Genomic DNA, 21,852 nt, shown 5'->3' on the forward strand with positions numbered 1-21,852 from the left:
TACTTCTTTATATCTAACTTCTCTGGGCTTAAGGATTGGAGCTTAGTTATAACTGACTTACCAGCTAATAGCAACATGCATATAAGCAAACACATGCCATATTTGTATTTCTGGGTACAGATTACATCATTCAGGATGATTTTTTTTCTAGTTTCATCCCTTTACCTGTGAATTTCATGATTTAAATCTTCTTAATTGCTGAGAAATATTCTATTGTGTAAATATAATACATTTTCTTTGTCTTTTCATGACAGACATCTAGGTTTTTTTCCAATTTCTGGCTACTATGAATAAAGCAGCAATGAACAATGTTGAACAAAGACCTCTGTGATAGAATGAATTATACTTCAGTTATATGACCAAGAGTGGTATAGCTGGATTTTAGGGTAGATTGATATCTATTTTCCTGAGTACCACCACACTGACTTCTATACTGGCTGTATGTGTTTGCAGTCCTCCCAGCAATGGATGAGTTCCCCTTTCTCTACATTTTCACCAGTTTGAGCTGCCATTTGCTTTATTGATCATACCCATTCTGATGAGTATAAGATAAAATCTCAAGGTAGTTTTCATTTACCTACTGCTTCTCGATATCATCATCCCTCTTTGCCTCCTGGTATCTCACCGTATCTCTAGGAATGACAGAAGCTTTCTATTCTTCCCAAATTTGAGAACATAGTTTTCATTAAGTTAGTTTGTCAAGACAGAAATTATAACCCTGTTGACTGAGGTTTCTGTCCTGCCCGGTTCCCACAGTCATTAGGTCCCAAAGGAATCACACAGAGGTCTACATTAATTATAAACTGATTGGCCCATTAGCTCAGGCTTCTTATTAACTCATAACTTATACCATTATTCTTATCTGTGGTAGCCACATGATTCAATACCTTTTTCAGTAAGGCAGTAGTCACATCTTGCTTCTTCAGTGTCTGGACAGGACTGCCTTCCCAGGGTTCTCCTGTTCTCCTTAACTCGCCTCTACTTCCTGTCTGGTTGTTCTGCCTATACTTCCTGCCTGGCTACTGGCCAATAACATTTATTTAAAACATAATTGACAGAATATAGACAATTGTCCAGCACCATAACCCCCCAAAAAAGTTATTTAAAGTGAGCCCTGTCTCAAATTCCAGAAAAAAAGTTTTAGATTTTAGTCATAAACAAAGATCATTTGTTCTGGTTATTTCGTATCATTGAGCTATCATCTTCAGTTAATAATAAGTCATGTCTCTGCTGGCACTCTCAATAATCCAGAAATTAAGAATCATCCTAAATATTACTAAAAGCAATATGTGAGTACTACTCTACAAATATTGTAACACTTTTGTTTTTATTAGTAAATTGCATAACTTTAATTCCCTAATTTTCATCATATAGAAATCACATGTTCAGATTATTTCACCTACCTGCCAAACTGCTAGTACAATGCTATATGAACACAATAATTCGTGTATTAACCTGATTCCTAAATATAGAGAGATGAATCTGATTCTTAACATAGGTAGAGATTTTTGGTTTTCTTCTTCAAATGCCCTTTAATACTCATACATATTTATGAGGCATATATATATATATATATATATATATATATATATATATATATATATATTGAAATAAGCATACAGTACATAATGAGCAAGTTGGATGATTAACAGTTCCTTCTCAATTATGTAACATTGTTTTGTGTCTGTAGCCTTGAACATCTCTCTCCTATACCTTTGTAGCATATATAAAAATTATTGTAACATATGTCACGGAGATATTCTGTATTGCAAAACTTAGATACTTTTCAGCCCTGTATTTTGGCATATGTTCTCTTACATCTTTGCACCCCCATCAACTCTTACCATCTTAGTGTGTGCTCCCCTTATTTGGGTTTCACCTCTAAGTCTGTCACTTGAAATGTTTTCTTCTATCCATATACGTTCTTTTCTTTTGCATGTTATATTCCCATGTGTTTCAAGGCATATTTTAAATTTCCTTTTGTTTCTTCAATGACTCATTCTTTTAAAGCGTGTTGTTTAGTTTGTACTATTTATAGAATTTCAAATTTGACTTATAATTGTATTCTATTTTGAAGGGTTTGGTTGTTGGTTGGTTGTTACACTAATACCCTCTTCTGGTCTAACACATGTCTTGTCATAAAGAATTGTCTAAGAACTGATGAGAAAAATAAATGTATATTCTGTAGTCATTAGTAAAATGTTATATAAATGTCTCTTAGTTGTGTTGTAGTTTAATCCCTCTGCTTCTTTGACTAGTTTTTCCTGTCTGGATTCTCTATCCACTGGCAAAGTAAAGTATTTAGGTACTAACTATTAGTGTCTAGGAACCTTTCTCTTCAAAAATAATAGTTTCCCTTATGAAATATGATGCTATGGCACTAGGTGCCCATAGATTTATAATAATTATATCCTCCTTTGTGATTCTTTAATTGTTACATATTGATCTTATTTGTCACTTTCATGGTTTACTTAAAGCAAGTATCTGAATACAAATTACTTTTTATTTAATCCCTCCACTTTCAGTCTGTGAACGTCTCTGCTAGTGGAATGTTCCTTACAGACATCTCTTATATTCTGTCTGGAAATTACCCTGAAGGCATGCTCACCATCCTTTAGTACTACTGGGATGTAATGGCCATATCTGCACACTAGAGGTGTGCCTTAAAGTCATAGCAGGCCCCAGGTTCTGCCCTTTCCTCACTTTCACCCCTGCCTTGCCATAGGTAATACCTTCTGAACCATGTGCTCATCACTATGGTCTGCTGTCTTGTCCTGAGTTCTTATTTAACAAGACAGACAGACAGCTCATGGTTCTTTTAAATATTCTTCATCCCTTTTATCTTCTTGTTTATCTGTGAACATCTGTGTTTCTTTTTGTTGGGCAGGTTAGACTCTTTTAACTTTCTTATTTAACTCAATGAACTTTGTATTTACTACCAGTAAGACTACCACTTTGTCCAACAGAGAAGATTTTGATTGCTACAAATTTATTAGGGGCTGTAAAGGGATTCCTACTTGCCCACTCACTAATACACAAGACCTTTGTGGTTTGAATTACTCTCACCTGGGAATAGAATGGTACATTTTATATGGCCCCTTCTCAAAAAGGGCATCCTTGTCCCTGTGCTTGATGGTGTCCCTTTCATATCACCTGAGTATTCTTATCTCAAATGCAAACACTCTATTGCAACATCTGCTGGCTTTGCTTTGTTTATTTTGGGAGGAAAGCTAACCAGCCAGTTTCAGGGAATTATCTATCAGGAATTGTTAAAGCTGTGATAATTTGTGGAAGATCATGCACACATTAAACAGGATCTACCTCAGTGCCTTAGGTGGTTCCCGTCACTCTGCAATCACAGTGAAACAACTCTCAGATGTATTTTCAACTAATTATATACAAGAAAATGAGATGGAAGTTAAAGTGTGATGAAATTGTAAAAATAATTTTTAAAGTTACAAAATACAGCACTTTCTTTTCTTGGTAAAGCACGGCCTGCTATTCTTTTGTGAAAACAACACAGCATCTATTTTTTCGTTTCATAAGGATTCCAATTTTCTCTAATAATTTCACTCCACATAAGAATGAAGTGTAATGAGATATGATCATAGCTTGTCCCTGTTGGGTTATTCAGAATTAAATGAATATAAAACCTTTTTTTTTCTTCTTAGTTTGATTAAACTCACAAAAAAAAATTCTTTCTTTTTACCAAATGAGAACAGAATTTTACCAAGGGGAGACCAGTCTCACCTGGGAGTGAGCCATTCCTCAATCATTAATAATGATAAAGTACTTCCTCACTAGTCCTCTCTGTGGAAAATATCAGCTCAAGTCTTTAGTCCATTTCAGAGCGAATGACACACGTCAAGATACCTTCGTTAGTATTTTGTATCTGAATCTAAATTTATATTTGGCTGTGTCCTCAAGAATAGTGAATGCACTAAATGAAATTTTCTTGATGTAGTTGAAGTAAAAAAACCATTTATATGAAGACAGTTCATACTTATTTTTGTATGTAAGAAAAGAAGTTGTTTAAATTTCACAATAAAAACTGTAGTTATTGATGGTAGATTATGCACCGTTAGGTATTATGCCTTTCTGTGACCCTTAATAGAGAAATAGAAATATTCACACTTCGGAGGCCCTTTTTTGTAATGGATGTTGGGAGGTATTCTAGGTTTTTAATACAGAACTATATGAGTATATGAGCATCTCTTCATCTTTATTGTTCAGTATCAAAAGCAAATTATTCCATGTCCTTGCACATACTAAAGATACAAGAGAGAACATACTACAGAGCTTAATCTGCATGTATGTAGAAGAATAACTGCCCTGTATCAACAAAGTAACCTCTAAAGTCCAACCTGTACTAAAAAGCAGGACAAATACTATGCAGAAGAAGAAACACTAAACTAAAATATGAAAAACAATACTTCAAAGACTTACTCAGACCTGTTGTTAATTATTTTGGAAATAGAAAATAATATTCATATAATGTCATGTTAAAAATAAAATCAAATATTTTGATGCATAAAAAGTATCTCCTGAGCCAGGCAGTTGAGGTGCATGCCTTTAATCAGGAAGCAGAGTTAGGCAGATCTCTGTGAGTTTGAGGCCAGCCTGGTATACAAGAGCTAGTTCCAGGACAGGCCCCAAAGCTATGGGTGAAACCCTGTCTTGAAAAAAAATAAAAGTATCTCCTGAAAATTGACCATTAAGTAAAAAGATTACAATATAATAAAGCGACCTGACTCGGAGTTCACTGACTAAGGATTAATAGATTTTAAATCCTTATCTCAAATATTCAAAATGCTAAAAAGGAAAGAAATTGATGAAACCAGAAGATGTAAAGACATTCATATGATTTGAATTTGAGAAATCAAAATTATCTCATACTAAAAATAAAAGATAACTTGTAAGTAAAGAGTTGAATCCAAATTTAATACAGATTATTAAATAAAGTAACAGATTGAGAGAAACAGACAAAGAGAGGAAGAGAAAGAGAAGAGAAAATATAACATGCAAAATATAAGGACCTAGAATTCACTTATTGCCTCTTGCCTCTTCACAGAAGCTCTATGCAGCAACTATTTCAGAAAGAACTTGTCTGTGGAAACTCAGAGATAAGATGGAGGTCCCTGGGCATGCCACAGACTAAAAAAAAAAAAAACAATATTAGAAAGGTGAGAGGCATGACATCACCACAGCTGTGCTGTGTTCCTCTTCTTGAAATCCAGGGTTGTGTCCTAAGATAAGGACACACAGCTTCTGCAGAGAGGAAAGAACACCTGGGGCCAGCAATAGCTCCAAGCGCTCCAAAATGCTTTCCAGAAAATTCACCCCTGACTTCCCCACCAGAAGACTAGGATTAACAGCAGAATTAGGTTATCAGATAACAATACAGAGAGGCAGAGCTATGAGCTATCTATGCGTTCATGTTTGTGGCAACACAGTGCTCTGCCAACAGATGTGCCAAATCAGAGATACCAGACAATGACAGAGCCAACATACACCATCGATCTAGGCTGGCCTGGTATTACAGTGGGAAGTTCATTTCCACTGATGTACGCTGGCTTTCTCTAACTCAATCTCTGTACCCATGGCAACACCTAACACTGAGAGCAAGATGATGGTTCCATGTTTAGGACAAAAGCACAGGACTAAACCTTCCTAGCCATAGAGCTCAGAGCATACCCTATATTTCTATAGAACTTAGAAACTGTATCTCTCAAATGTGGGAGTCCCAAAGGTGACTTGATGTTTCAGAAAGACCATTCATTACATGGCTCAGCCCAGTCATTGAGACATAGACTTAGAACATTCTTATGGAAACAAAAGATCAGAAAATCCTACCCTGGAACTTTAACCACATCTTATCCTGTCTTCAAAGCCAAAATAAAATCCACACTTGCTCAATGAGACACAAATCATAGTTTATGCTTATAGGATGAATTATTTAGGAGTGTTTGAGCCAGGAGTCAAAGTAGCACTGAATGGTTCTTCCTGGACTGTATATATACACTTCTGTACTCCCCAATCATTGCTGATTATAATGTCAAACTAGGTCATCCTCTGGTCTGCCAGTATGACCAGTGTTTTCCGTGGGCATATCAGCCACAATTCTCATGATCTAAGAGAAAAGTAATGCCTTTGTCAATAAGGAAAACTAACATAGAAGGCCCAACTCCAGCTGTCTGGAGTTTTTACTAACCCATCCAGAACCATATGCTAGATTAAGAAGTAAAGTTTTATGCTTGCCTGTAAAAGTCAAAATGAGTGGCTATACCTATAAATGAGCAAGTATCATTACAACAACATAAATGTGCAAAGTCAGAGAATCAAGTACATCAAAACAAAATAATCATGCTGCAATAGAGAATAGAGGCATATGAAGCTATAGAGAGGAATACAGAATATTTTTCTTCAAGCTGTCAGTGAAATGCTAGAATGTTTAGAAAGAAAATTATATAAAACTTGGAAAAAAGACATGAAAAAATTACAAGTAAAGAAGTAGAAAAAGATGGAAGTCTTACAGATAATACAATTCCTGAACTGACTTAAGGAAAGGTTTAATTAATAGCTGACTTGCTCAAGAAGAAGAATGACTGTTTGTAGAAAGATGTTTGAAATTATCCTGATCACAGTCACATGAACTCAGAAATAAAACAGAAGAAATCTTAGAAAACATAGAAGTATACAGAAATTAAGAAACATGTTCCTGAGCAAACTATTAGTCAAAGAAGACATCAAAGAAGAATTAAAACCTACTTGAAATAAAAAGTGTAATACACTATATCAAAAGTTATGGAATGAGAAAAACAGTTCTAAGAGGAAAATTCAGAGTAATAAATGCTTAAAGTAATAAATTAACAAAAAATAATTAAAACTTAGATTACTAAATTAATTACAAATTCCAAAAAAGAATGATCCCAAATAAGCTATCTAGACTAAAACCACACATGAAAGTCTAGGGCTTACTTCAGTGGAAGGAAAGAAATAACAGACAAAAATATAAGTGAAAAAAGAGCCTAGGAAAACAATACTAATGTCAAAGAAATTAAAATTCAATTCTTTGAGAGATAAAATAATTGATAGACAGTTAGACAGAGAAAAGAAGCAAAAGCAAGGAAAGTCAAGCATATCCGAAATTAAAAGGCTTAATCTCCAATAAAAGAGAGATACAGATGATGATAGAATACTATGAACCATTATATTGGAAAAGCTTGAGGAAACTGATGAGTTCTTAGAGACATGCAACCTACCAACACTGATCAGGAAGAGAAAGGAGACAGAATTAATGCCCCCATTATATAGAAATTCTTTATGTCTTGTTTGCCAAATCATCATAAGCATTAAAGATGATTACCAACTCTAAAATATTTTACAAAAATGCCATAACCCTTATTCTAAAGCCTGGTTCTACTGCCAGGTACCTCACAGATAACAAGCTTCACCACTGTCCACCTCATATGGAGGGCCTAGTTTGGTCCCATGGAGGCTCCACAGCTGTCAGTCTAGAGTACATGAGTTCCCACGAGTTTGGTTCAGCTGTCTCTGTAGATTTCTCCTACATAGGCGTTGGCCTATGGCGGGACAGAATATAGTAAGATGGGAAATACAAAAGGGGATAGAGGAGGAAAGTTGAAGTCAGGGAGATGCCATGTAGCTGTCGAAAGAGAAAGACACCAGAAACTTCTGGTAAGTCAAAACCTCATGACAATACACGGATTAATAGAAATGGGTTAATTTAAGATAGAAGAGCTAGGTAAGAATATGCCTAAGACGTGGGCCAAGCAGTGTTGCAATTATATAGCTGTGTAATTAGTTGGGTCTGGGCAGCCAGGAGAAAAGGCCCAGTCTCTGACTACAAAGGCACGTGCTGCACAAGCATAAAGACTGGAGTTCAGACTCCCAAAACCTGCATGGAAGCCATGTAGGGCATCTGCCCAAACCCCCAGTATTTAGGAGCAGAGACAGGAAATCCTTGGAGAAACCTGTTTAACAACATGACCTGATTTGACAAGCTATGAGTTCGGCAAGATGTCTGCCTCAATATATGACCTAGGAGATACCCATTGTCAACCTTGGACCTCAATACACACATTCAGAGATACATGTACATCAGTACACAAACACATGCACATATACCACATACATACTTTAAAAACAATAGGTAGGTTTGAAACTGAGTTTTTTATAAAAATGTTACATATTCAGACAAGAAAGTGATATTTTCAATATGTGAGAGAAAGTATACTTAAGTCACAATTTTATATGTATGATGGCTATTTTATGTGACCATTTGGCATAAGTGCCAGATTAAACATTATGTTTTTAGTGTCTCTGAGGCTATTCAAGGTAAGACAAATATTTTAATGGTTGAGCTCAGTAGATAACTCTTTCTAGTAATGGCGCTGTGCAGCCCATAGAGTACAACAGAAGATAGATAAAAGATGAAGTTGACTTTCTGTTACTACATCACTGCTCCAGCTGAGACACTCCATTGCATGTTCTCTAGCCTTCAGATTAAAATTTATACCATTTACTGCTCAGATACTCAGACCAAGACTCTGCTGTAATTCCTGGGCATACTGCCTGTAGATGTCAGAACATAGGACTTCTCATTGATTGGCAATAAATTATGTGTGTAGGTGTGTGTGTGTGAGAGAGAGACACAAAGAGAGAAAGAGAGAGAACTCTCCTACTGTTTATGTTTTGCTAGAGGATTCTGACTACTATGTATGTAAAGTCATTCTGACATTCAAAATATGAAAGAATATGCTGATATTCTTAAGAACTGCATTTGAATAAAATGTGACAGCCCATAATAAAGAAAAACATCTAGTAAATATATAAAATCAGTTTATTGAAGATTGTAAAAACTCACATAAATAAGTACTATATGCAGAAAAGTTCTATAAAGGGCAGACTTGTGCTCTGAAGCAAGCTAGTTGCTGTGATCTGTAATTTTGTGTTTGTAAGTGTGTTTGTGTATGTCCATATATGTGGAGAACAGAAGGCCACCTCCAGTCATTTCTCATAAGCAATCAACCTTGATGTATTTCATTATCATATTTATTTATCCATTTGTGTGTGTGAACATGTGTCACAATACAGGAGTGAAGGTCAGAGAATACCGGTGAGAGTTGCTCCTCTTCCCTGTGGGTCTCCACCATAGGGGTCCTGAGGATTAAACTTCAGCTGTCAGTGTGGTGAGTGATGAGCATACAAGATGAGCAGCTGAGTCATCTCAACAGCTGTTTTGAGACGGATTCTTTTATTATGACCTAGAGATTTCACATTAGTGTGGCTGGCCAGTGAGACTCAGAGGTTTACCTGTCTGCAGTTCCTTAGTCCTGGGATTACAAGTATGTGCCACCACATATTGCTTTTGTCACATGGGTTCTGGGGAGTAAGCTCAAGTCTCTGAGTCTGTATGTGAATGTTATTACCAACTGAGCCATCTTTGCAGCTCACCAACTCCATTTTTTTTATCTTTTAATTGAATAAACTCCTCTTGCTCTACTGTTGTGTTTGAGCCCTCAGCAGATTGAGATGTGCCTACTCACACTTGATAGCACAGTTTTACTGAATTCATTTCTTTTGGAACACCAAAACAGCAAAGAATTAAATTATAACAAGAGTGACAAACAATAGGGTTAAAATTATAAAATACATGACTATCATACACAAATAGAATGTTTTCTGATTCGTGATATCACCTGGAAAACTAAAGAACTCTATGTATGGATATCTCTATATGACACATCATGTATATCATGAACCAGATATACATTTTATGTATTGAGATATACATACATATGTATACAGACACATATTGCTAAGATGTCATAGTGCTAAGATGTCATAGTGCTAAGATGTCATAGTGCTAAGATGTCTTAGAGCTAAGATGTCATAGTGCTAAGATGTCTTAGAGCTAAGATGTCATAGTGCTAAGATGTCTTAGAGCTAAGATGTCATAAGGCTATGATATCATAGTGCTAAGATGTCATAGTGCTAAGATGTCATAGTGCTAAGATGTCATAGTGCTAAGATGTCATAGTGCTAAGATGTCATAGTGCTAAGATGTCTTAGAGCTAAGATGTCATAGTGCTAAGATGTCTTAGAGCTAAGATGTCATAGTGCTAAGATGTCTTAGAGCTAAGATGTCATAAGGCTATGATATCATAGTGCTAAGATGTCATAGTGCTAAGATGTCATAGTGCTAAGATGTCATAGTGCTAAGATGTCATAGTGCTAAGATGTCATAGTGCTAAGATGTCATAGTGCTAAGATGTCATAGGGCTAAGATGTCATAGGGCTAAGATGTCATAGGGCTAAGATGTCATAGGGCTAAGATGTCATAGTGCTAATATGTCATAGTGCTAAGATGTCATAGGACTAAGATGTCATAGGACTAAGATGTCATAGTGCTAAGATGTCATAGTGCTAAGATGTCATAGTGCTAAGATGTCATAGTGCTAAGATGTCATAGTGCTAAGATGTCATAGTGCTAAGATGTCATAGTGCTAAGATGTCATAGTGCTAAGATGTCATAGGGCTAAGATGTCATAGTGCTAATATGTCATAGGGCTAAGATGTCATAGGACTAAGATGTCATAGTACTAAGATGTCATAGTACTAAGATGTCATAGTGCTAAGATGTCATAGTGCTAAGATGTCATAGTGCTAAGATGTCATAGTGCTAAGATGTCATAGTGCTAAGATGTCATAGTGCTAAGATGTCATAGTGCTAAGATGTCATAGTGCTAAGATGTCATAGTGCTAATATGTCATAGGGCTAAGATGTCATAGTGCTAAGATGTCATAGGGCTAAGATGTCATAGGGCTAAGATGTCATAGTGCTAAGATGTCATAGTGCTAAGATGTCATAGGACTAAGATGTCATAGTACTAAGATGTCATAGTACTAAGATGTCATAGTGCTAAGATGTCATAGTGCTAAGATGTCATAGTGCTAATATGTCATAGGGCTAAGATGTCATAGTGCTAAGATGTCATAGTGCTAAGATGTCATAGGGCTAAGATGTCATAGTGCTAATATGTCATAGGGCTAAGATGTCATAGGACTAAGATGTCATAGTACTAAGATGTCATAGTGCTAAGATGTCATAGTGCTAAGATGTCATAGTGCTAAGATGTCATAGTGCTAAGATGTCATAGTGCTAAGATGTCATAGTGCTAAGATGTCATAGTGCTAAGATGTCATAGTGCTAAGATGTCATAGGACTAAGATGTCATAGTGCTAAGATGTCATAGTGCTAAGATGTCATATGACTAAGATGTCATAGTGCTAAGATGTCATAGTGCTAAGATGTCTTAGAGCTAAGATGTCATAGTGCTAAGATGTCATAGGACTAAGATGTCATAGTGCTAATATGTCATAGGGCTAAGATGTCATAGTGCTAAGATGTCATAGGGCTAAGATGTCATAGGACTAAGATGTCATAGGGCTAAGATGTCATAGGGCTAAGATGTCATAGGACTAAGATGCCATAGGGCTAAGATGTCATAGGGCTACGATGTCATAGTGCTAAGTTGTCATACTGCTAAGAAGCAAACCCCCAGCAGGAAAGAACCTGCCATGGACCTTGCACTCACCCTTTAGCATGTTTGGATATTTTGAAGTTACATGAGTTAAGAGATCAGATATAGAATAATGTCTTACTTTCCAAAGTAAAAGGAAAGGTTTAACATGTTGCTAACTGCACACTATAGGAAAGATTACAATTCAAAAGAAGACAAAATTTTATTACAATTGAGACTCAACTATCACCCATCTAAGTGAAATGAGATAGTCACCCCGTGTGCTATATTCCCCTACACATACATGCAAAAAGAGTAAAAGGTTCTGGTAGAAGATATAAAGGACTTCTATAGATCCTTGAAAGAATGCTTGGAATATAAAAAAAGTTTATATTGGTGGAAACAAAAAGTATTTGACTGTTAACCAAAGGACAAAATAAGTAATGCAGGCTTACCAACATAATCTAAATATTTGGCTTAGTAGGGGGAAAAGCATTGGAACATACTAAAATGTTAAGAAAAGGAAGATAAATATTTAGAGAATGTCAACTGAATTTTGATATCCAATTCAGGAAATAACTAAATATCCATGAAGTCCCATCCACAGCTGAGGACCTATTTGTAGCTGATAAATAGCTCCTGGAGGAGAGTCAGTTTTCTATAGGGGTGGGGGCCCCTCATAGATTATCCATGTTCCAGTGAATGGCCCACATTCATGAGCATACTGTAAACACTAAATGAATGCAGTTGCATAGTAGAGACTACATGGTCGTTTGGGTTTTGTAACTCAATTGGTAGGCTTAAGAGAAAAAAAAATAGTATTGACTGTTTAGAGGGCATTTCCATATTAAATTTCTAAAATAAAGCAGAGTTAAAATAGATTAAAAGAACAGTACAAGGGGAAATATGGGCCACATATGAAATGTTCATTATAATGGAGGTAATGGGAGAGAAGCAATATTTAAAAAGACAATAGGTGATAATGTTCCAAAACAGACCAAAAGTAATCTATCTACAGATTTTTTTTTATTTTTTTTTGGATTTTCAAGACAGGGTTTCTCCGTAGCTTTTGGTTCCTGTCCTGGAACTAGCACTTGTAGACCAGGCTGGCCTCAAACTCACAGAGATCCGCCTGCCTCTGCCTCCCGAGTACTGGGATTAAAGGTGTGCGCCACCAACGCCAGGCCTATCTACAGATTTTTAAAGATTAATCATCACCAAGGAGGATAAATGAGAAGAAAACTATCCACTACTGCACTATCATTTAAAAAAAAAAAAAGTTGACAACAGAAATCTCAAAATAAGCAGGGAGATGTTTCCTTTAGAGTAAATAAAACTAGCAGACAATGGGATACTACAGAAGGAACAACAAGGAGAATGCAAGCACAGGCCCTGAATGTGAGGTGATTAATTTAACTTTGAAAACTCCTGTGTCAAGAGTTCCTGAAGGAGATGGCTTAAAGACTATAGTCAGTCACGCTAAATGATAAAAGCTAAACCCAAACAATCAAGAACATAATTTTTAACTCAAGAAAATCACAAAAGCTAGATAGTAGGAATAGAAACGATTTTATTTGGAGATGTGTTTAATTTTAAGCTGTGCCAATGAAGATGCTAACAGAGTGGAGAGCTAAGTCCAGGGTTTCGATTGATCCATTTATGATGCTATGAGACAAACCCCCACTGTTTTCTTATGCAATGTTTGAGAACTTCACCCATTTATACAATTTTTTACACAACCCACTCCTTCCCCTCCAACACGTCACATGCCCACACCATCACCCCTTATCCCTCCCAACATCATATACTCTTTTTTAAGCAACTGAGTCCATTTAGTGTTGACAGTATGTCCGTGAGTGTGGGGCCATCCAGTGGAATGTGAATGATCTATGAGAGTACCTGCACCTATAGAAAACTGACCCTCCTCCCAGAGCTATAAACTCAAATAGCCCAGCTACAGATGGGCCTTCATGGGCCCCTCTCCCTATTCGTCCTGGCATCTGACTGGTTTGATCTTGTGCAAGTCTTTTGTATGTAGCCTCAATTACCATGTGTTCATAGGCTGCACTGGTCTCGTAATATCCAAAAAATTCTGTTCTATTGTGTGGATGACTCCAAACTTCATTTTTCAAAAATAACAAATTGCAATTAGATTCTTTGAAAAGTTGTGCTTTCCTGGAAGCAATATTCCCTTTTAAGTAACTCAAAACTTAAATTAGCCTGAAAAGAGCTGTATTTTGGTTGCTTGACACATTCCTATTCAACAACTTCCTTCACAGTAAAGGAAGAGGGCTTACTTACAAAACCTTTATGTCTTAAATTTTAAAACAGAAAATGAGCTGCTAATATATAACTCACTACGATTGATCAAATATACATAGAGCAAATAAATGGTTATTTATTCGGTGGGGTATGAATACCAATAAACTTTTATTCAAAAGAAACTAAATTTCTAGGTTAAAATGAATATTTAAATATTGCTGGATGTTGACAATCCTGTCACCTGATCAATGAAAAGAAGAGGTATAGAATTATAACTCTACTTATACTAATTTTGATACTTATAATTTAATGACTGTCCTAGTTAGGGTTATATAATGACTTTAAGTTTTAAAAGTAGTTGGAAACAAGTGTAAGCTAAAGCCAAGCTTTCATAATTATTAATAACTGTCTGTGTCATTATTTGGGGCTGGCAGTACAACAAAAATCTGACAAGAAAGACTTGATACAAATCTCAAAAGAAATCTTCTCTAACGAAAATAAAATTAAACTCCATGGGAAAAAACTGGAAATAAGAAAACTGTCTAAATTCATAGAGTCCTAACATGCCCATGTGAAAACTCTTATCAAATCTACTATTAAAGGAAGAGACTCCTGACCTGTGTGCTCGTAGACCCCAGACAATAGTCACATGAAGAAACATGACACCACCACCACTATTGATTGGTCTAGAATCGATCAATTAGACAAGACTGGCGGCTGGAAGTCTTCGATCATTCTCATTTCTGCTGTAGAGAACAACTCACTCAAACTGCACTGGTAGGTCCTTTGCCCATTAACTGAAATCTAGAGGCATGAGATTTAATCAGTTCCTGCCATTATGCCTGAAAATGTCATCTGTAAACTGCAGTTCAAAACTGAAGACTGAGGGAAAGAGAAACTTAGTTTGTGTAGAGGTGAACAGCATGGAATGGACATCTATAAACTATGTACAGATCCCAGAAAGAGGTAAATCCCCTGCCAGAGGCAAAAATGTATTTTCTCTGTCCCCAGGGGAATGTCTCAGTATCACAACTTGAAATAAATAAAAAAGAAAACCCCCATTTTGTTAGCACATGAAGTCAGTTTTTGTTTCTTGAAACTGTAGCTTGTAGTATATAAAACTGAAGGTTAGTCAATGTCTGTGGAAATGGAACTAGATATAAAATATAAAACTGAAATAAAACATAGATGTGTTGCATTGCTAAGTAATCACATACTAAAAGGGGGATTTGTAGACATATAGATTAGTTCTTAAAAAAATAACAAAAGGCTTAAGCACTTGTTCTTATTTTTGGAAGGGAAAGAAGAAATGGAATATGTGAGATAAAATAATCATTTAACTTAGAAAAATCTACTAAAATTCAAACTACCACTACCTTTATCAGAAGTTCTAACCGAAGCTATATTTGGTGTGTGTGAGTTGACTAAGTAACTACAGGATTTGAACGGCTTATCAAGTGATGGTTTGTCTTATGTTGTGACTGAGATCAGCTACTGCACAAACCTGGCTCTCAGAGTTGCCAGAATCAAGGCTGTCAAAGAAATGGACTCTTCACACAGCAGCAAGCCTCTCACCTCTCAGTCATCCCGACTTGTCTGGCTTCCACATTAGTGCTTGGGGATTGATTGTCAGCACAGATAGCAGTACATTATTACAAATACTCATCAACAAATTAGTGAAACAGGCATGGTTGTACATCTTGTAATTCCATGTCTCAGGAAGCTGTGGCAGGAGGACGACCACCAATATGAGGCCAACTACAATTACATATTAAGTACCAAGCCAAGGGGTGGAAAATACCAAAACTCTATCTCAAAAATTAAATAAACATTAATAAACACAGAATCATGATTTTCATTAATTGCAATTATAAAAATTATAATTTAAATGTTAATGCTTGAAAGCTGACTGCTACGACAGTCTGATTTATATTGACACTATTTTAATTAGGGAAGGCAAACTACAATACAGTATCACTTCTGTTTTTCTTAGTCTTGACTTTTTCATTTTTCATATTTAAGCATTCCAGTACTTTTTAAAAGACATTGTCTTTTAAAATGAAGTATCTGAAAAATTTGTCTTCCACCATAATTTCTGTTCTAATAACAAGAACTACATTTATCTTAGTTACTTTTCTATTGCTCTGAAGAGACACTATAACCAAGGCAACTTATAGAAGAAAGTATTTAATGGGGGCTCGCTTACAGTCTCAGAGAGAGTCCATTATTATCATGGCAAGAAGCATGGCAGGCAGCAGGCAGGCCTGGCTCTGGGGAAGTAGCTGAGAGCTTACATCTGGTCCACAAGTACCAGGCAGAAATAGAGTTAACTAAGAACAGTGTAGGCTTTTCAACCCTTTAAGTCCACCTCCAGTGATACACCTCCTCCAACAAGGCCACAGGTCCTAATCATGCCCAAAAAGTTCTACCAATTGTGGACCTCGTATTCAAATATATTTGCCTGTGGGAGCCATTCACATTTAAACCACTGCAACGTTTTAGGTTAAAATATAGTATTTTTAGTTGCAAATTTTTCTCCAAGTAACTGGGAACATTATATATAAGTTAAAGACCAAATTTAAGGGGGGGGGGAATCTTATTATCAATTTATTTCAAGTTCAAAACAGAACAAGACATATCTTTAAATTTCACCAGTTATTTTCTTAGAAAAATATAATTGAAATTCATGTAGCTTTATTTCTTCCCAAAACAACATACAAGCTATTTATCAGATATATAAACCTTATTTTAAAAGAAAATAAAACAGCTCAAAAGCTTTCAAATCAGGAAGAAATATGATCTTTCAAACAAGCCAGATACATGTGCTTGAAAGCAATTATTCATCACACTGACGCTATGAAAGGCAATTTGCAGACTGTGAGAGACATCCAACTTAAAACCATTTTCTGTGGTGTGCCTACTTGCCAGCCCTCTTTTTGTTTTAGCTTTAATAATAAAAATTAGAGAGAGAGAAAAGGCAGAAAACAAGCAAAGATTAATAGGATCCAACTTTAGTGCTTTGATACTTTCTCAGTTTCGAAAATAAATCAACACATAGGTCAAAAAAAGCCAGCGTCTCATCTTGAAAGCATCAGCCATAGAGTATAATGGGATTTATGCATATGAAAGTAGGGAAGTGCAAATACCAGCAGCTAGTACACTCCCGCCTAAGAACAAACAACAGCGCCCAACCCAACAAGAAGCACAGATTAAAAGGAAGATCACAATTGCTTTAAAGACTTGCCTAAAAGTCTAATAAATTTAACTTTAGCAAAATGACAATCTTTGATTTTTCACTAGAGTTAATATATTCCTCCAAAGCCATTAGTTTAACAATATGTAAGTATAGCATTCACTTACCAGCAATGACAAATATGTTTATTTATAGCCTATTTTTTTTCTTGCAGTAAAATTCATCTACTATAGCACCCCTAAGCATGTGCAATTAAAATTAAAGACAGCCTTATGTTTACCCAAAAACTAAGAATTAAAGGGAGGGCTAGATTAGATACAAAATTCATACTGATATCAGATCAATTTCATCAGAATGTATCATGTAATATCTTCTATTCACATGTCAAAATACTTACAACTCCTGAACATAATCCTGAAAAGGATTATGAGGTGGGGATTAGAGTCAATAAAACAGTTTAGACACTACAGGGAGAAAGTAAGCCTTTCATTCAATGCCTTAGATGAAAATTTATGAACAATAAAATTTGGAGGTGTGTTGACTAAATAATGATGTGGACACTATCTTCCTCATCAGACAGAAGCATAATAGGCAAAGTCCCATTTCCTGTCTAAGACTCACTTGTAAAACTTCATCAGCTTCTCATTCACCTACTTTATCTAGATAACCCTTCTTTTCTTCCCATAGTTCAACATCTCACACTCTCCATCTCTGTAACTTTATAAGATGCTAAGAAGCATACCATGTGATTGAATCCCTTCACATAAATATATGGATTGTCCTTATCTCACCCAAAGGAATGCTCCTGGAGGAACCTCTTCAAAAAAAATTACCACACATGACCTCGCTGTGTCCATCCCTAATCATAAAATCATAAATTATTCACAGAGAAATAACTTCTCCTCCAGGCAGTCCTCTTAAGTCAAGGTCAAAAATATTAGGTTAGGCTTTTTAAGCCAAAACTAATTAAAATAGTCCTGAAAGACATGAAGTTAAGGCATGTGAACCACCCTATTCTTCACTGGAAGCCATGTTTGCTGGCTCGTTTTTGTCACCTTGACAGAAGCTAGACTTACTTGGAAAGAGGGGACATGAGTTGAAGAATGGCCTGCACCAGATTTGCCTGTGGTCATTTCTATGAGACATATTCTTGATTAGTGATTGATCCCGAAGAGCCCACCAAGGGATGCTCCCTACTGTGTGCAGTGTCACTTCTGAGCACATGGCTCTGGTCATATAAGAAAACAAGCTGAGCCAACAAGCCTTGGAGAGCAAGCCAGTAGGCAGCCTTCCTCTGTGTTTCCTAGTTCATGGTTCTACATCTTCTTGCTATTTTTTTTTCTTCAGTTTTTCAAGACAGGGTTTCTAGGTGTAGCAGCTGTGGCTGTCCTGTAACTTGCTCTGTAGACCAGGCTATACTTGAACTCACAAAGACCTGCCTGCCTCTGTCTCCCCAGTGCTGGAATTAAATGCATGTACCACCACTCGCTGGCCATGGCTCTGCTTCTATTTCAGTTCGTGCCCTGAATTCCTTGAGAGACAGAATGTGATCCAAATGTGTAAGCCAGATAACCCCTTCCCTCCCCAGGATGCTTTTCTATCACATTAATACTGATTTGTAAAAAAATTCAGAGTATTTATCACAACAATAGGAAGCAAACTGTGATATCAGCAAAGCATTCTTGAATTTCCTTTTAAGATTGTGACATGATGTTGTCATCTGCTAAGTTCAATCTTGAAACCTACACAACATAGCAAGCAAACCACTCTAAAAATATCTCAAGTTTTCAGCAATATTTGTATTAGCCCACACCAGCTGAAGGTTCGAAAAATGTATTGGAAATTTTGAAGGGTATCATTTTCATTCATTGCAACAGCTCTGAAACATATGCATTATTATATCTAATTTTTACAAAATGAAACTGAAGTTCCTAAAGATAAAGTAACTTGCTTAAGAGGCATAATTAGAAGGGACAAAACAGACATTCATAAGTAAGCACTGATTTCAAAGACTAAGGACTCTCTTCCCTCTGGTATACTTTTTCATCTTACCAATTAAAATCGAATCAAATGGCTTTTAAATGACCAATTTAAATAAATCACCATAAGCACATAATTATGCAATCTTGGGTACAGTGGTACTTCATGAGTCTCCTTGATGCACTAGAAACTCTCTTCTGCATTGCAGTGTGACAGACTAGGCTTATCTCCAGACACTCAAAACATACTGCCAATCATCCCTCCTCCTACCAAAATATATCATAGTGTAAGTGATAAATTTTGATAGAGTGTAGAAAGATTTAAGCCTCATGCTTATGATTTTACAGAAAAATGACAATTTGTCCATTTATTCCTTTATAAATCCCATTGCTATATTTCTGAACACCACAGACTACCTTACTGTTATTTCAGTGTCAATTAGTACTCTCTTAGCCAACTTGCTTAATATGCTTCTTTTTGTCTGTTTTCTATTGAGTAGTTGATATTTCCATTATTACTGTCAGGGAAAATCTTCCATTATTACTGTCAGGGAAATCATGAGATGTAATCAAGTATTTTATGGTATTGTTGGAAAGTCCTGAATATATAAAATTACACATTCATAACTGGAAATATTTAAAAAGAGAGAAAGAGAAACAGAATCTGGTAGTTATAAAGCACCACTGAAAAAGAGAAATTTATTTTTAATTTTCAGAACAAAAGAAATTTAATAGTAAGAAATTTGTTGAGGCAGGTGAATAAAAATATATTATATAAAAAGACAAAATATTCCTGAAACACTAAAATATTGAAAAATAAAAATAATGTTCCCAACAACTATTACTATAAAATAAAAACCATACTTCTGAGAAATAAGAAAACACTTAAGGGATCTGGAAGCATCATGCCAGTCAAGTCTGACTACAGGATATCACAGTTGGACTTCTGAACCCTGGTGCGGTGGTACACTCTTATAGTCCCAACTTTGTGGAGTTGTGTGACTCTGAGCCCTGCCTCAGTTATATAGTGAGATCCTATCTCAAAACAGCAAGAACATGAGACCTCAATACTACCCAGAGAACTACAGGCAGCTAAGAAACACTCCAAATGGGAGAGATAGTAATTCCCAGGGATTAGTACACTAATTGGTTATACAGTGTCAAATTGCCATCCCTTAAAACAAATACATGTAACATTCTACAGGTTACACATATTATATTTAGGAATACATATGTATACACATATACGTACATATATTTAACAACAACTAATGAAGCAAGAGGCTGTGAATTTAAAAGAAAGCAAGGAGAAACATATGAAAGAGTTTGGAGGGAGCAAAGGGAAAGGGAAGTGATGTAACTATATTATAATCTCAAAAATAATATATAAAACAAAAAGAAACATAAATAAATTATTGTTGATAGACATAATTTATTTTCTTTACATAAGTTCTATAAAACATGAACTATATCCTAAATAAAAATACAAATAAATTATCTTCATATCTAACTTACTAGGCAAAATTAATATCTATATCTACATGCTACATTGTTGTGGGAATTTTAATTTTTGTTCCTCATTGGATAACATCTACAAAGGTCCAGTTTTGCTGCAATCACTATTTCCTATTAACTTCTGGATTCCTGCCCACTGCTGAGAGAAGAGGTAGCAATTTTACCAATCTAGCCCCATGTAGACTGGTCGGATAAATCAGTTGGAATCCTAAATTTGGGTTTTGGTTTAATTTGTCATTGAATAGAGATCCATCTTTTCTCAAGTATTCTAAGTGAGGAAGAAAACAGAATGCTTTGGGTCTCTCAAAAGCAAAACTAAGTGAAATTATTTACAGGTTGTCTTCTTTGAGCATAATCTCTATGACATTCATTTACTGTTAAAAGGCCATAGAGACAACACCCAGTAATGGCTCTATCCTGCTTGGTCAAAAAGAAAAGATGGGAATGTCCACGTGGGCAGAGCAGACAGGCATCTTCCTATCCCTTGTAGAGTAGGTAGTAGTCGATGGGTGCAGCAGAGAAAAAAGGTAAAAATTAGCCTATCATAAGGTATTTCATATTAGAGAGAGAAACACTATTACAGTCAACTAATCTGTAGCTAACATTCCTCAGAAACCTTTCAGAAAGTACTTTTCCATGTGTCTCACTTAAGAACCTCTACAATCGAGCTTGTGGTGAGTTCCATCTTTGCTGTATACTCAGAAGGTACCTCTATACTATGAAAACCTAGATCACTCTACTCCCTGATTTCTTAGCCTGTACAGTTGCCTGACTGCGGGTTCGTGTGCACTATGGATTTCTCCAACACATAATGAAAAGGCATTACAAAAATTCCCTCTGGAAATTAAATAGAAAACCCACACTTTCAAAACTTGGCATATTTCTTGGGATGGATGCTTACTAGCACAGTGCATTTTAAACCAATTACTCTGATGGCACTCAAAGGATGTGTTTGAATATCACCACGTTGCATTATTCTCAAGAGCCAGTCTTTATATAGGGTGACTGCATACACTCTCAAACAACAGATGCCTTAGATAGAAGATGAGTCCGTTAGAAAGTATCTGCCACCTGCTTTTGCCTATCATTATTCCCTTAATAGCTTTTTACCTGTGGGCATATTGAGCCACCAAAAAGAAGTGTCATTCCCCAAAGTACCACCATGAAAGGAATACTTATGAGGTTGGCGTCAGAAACAGAATTTCCCAGTACACAGCTGCAATATGTCATTCTTGAAAATGTCGTGTTAGTGGATATGACTTTGGGAATTGACTTAATAACAATAATAACAATAAAGATAGCTGGCACTTAGCAAGGAAAGTGTCTTTCATCCCAAAGGGCCCACAAGTGCTTCAGA

This window comes from Microtus pennsylvanicus, chromosome 14 (genome assembly GCF_037038515.1).
Source record: "Microtus pennsylvanicus isolate mMicPen1 chromosome 14, mMicPen1.hap1, whole genome shotgun sequence".
NCBI classification, from domain to species: domain Eukaryota; kingdom Metazoa; phylum Chordata; class Mammalia; order Rodentia; family Cricetidae; genus Microtus; species Microtus pennsylvanicus.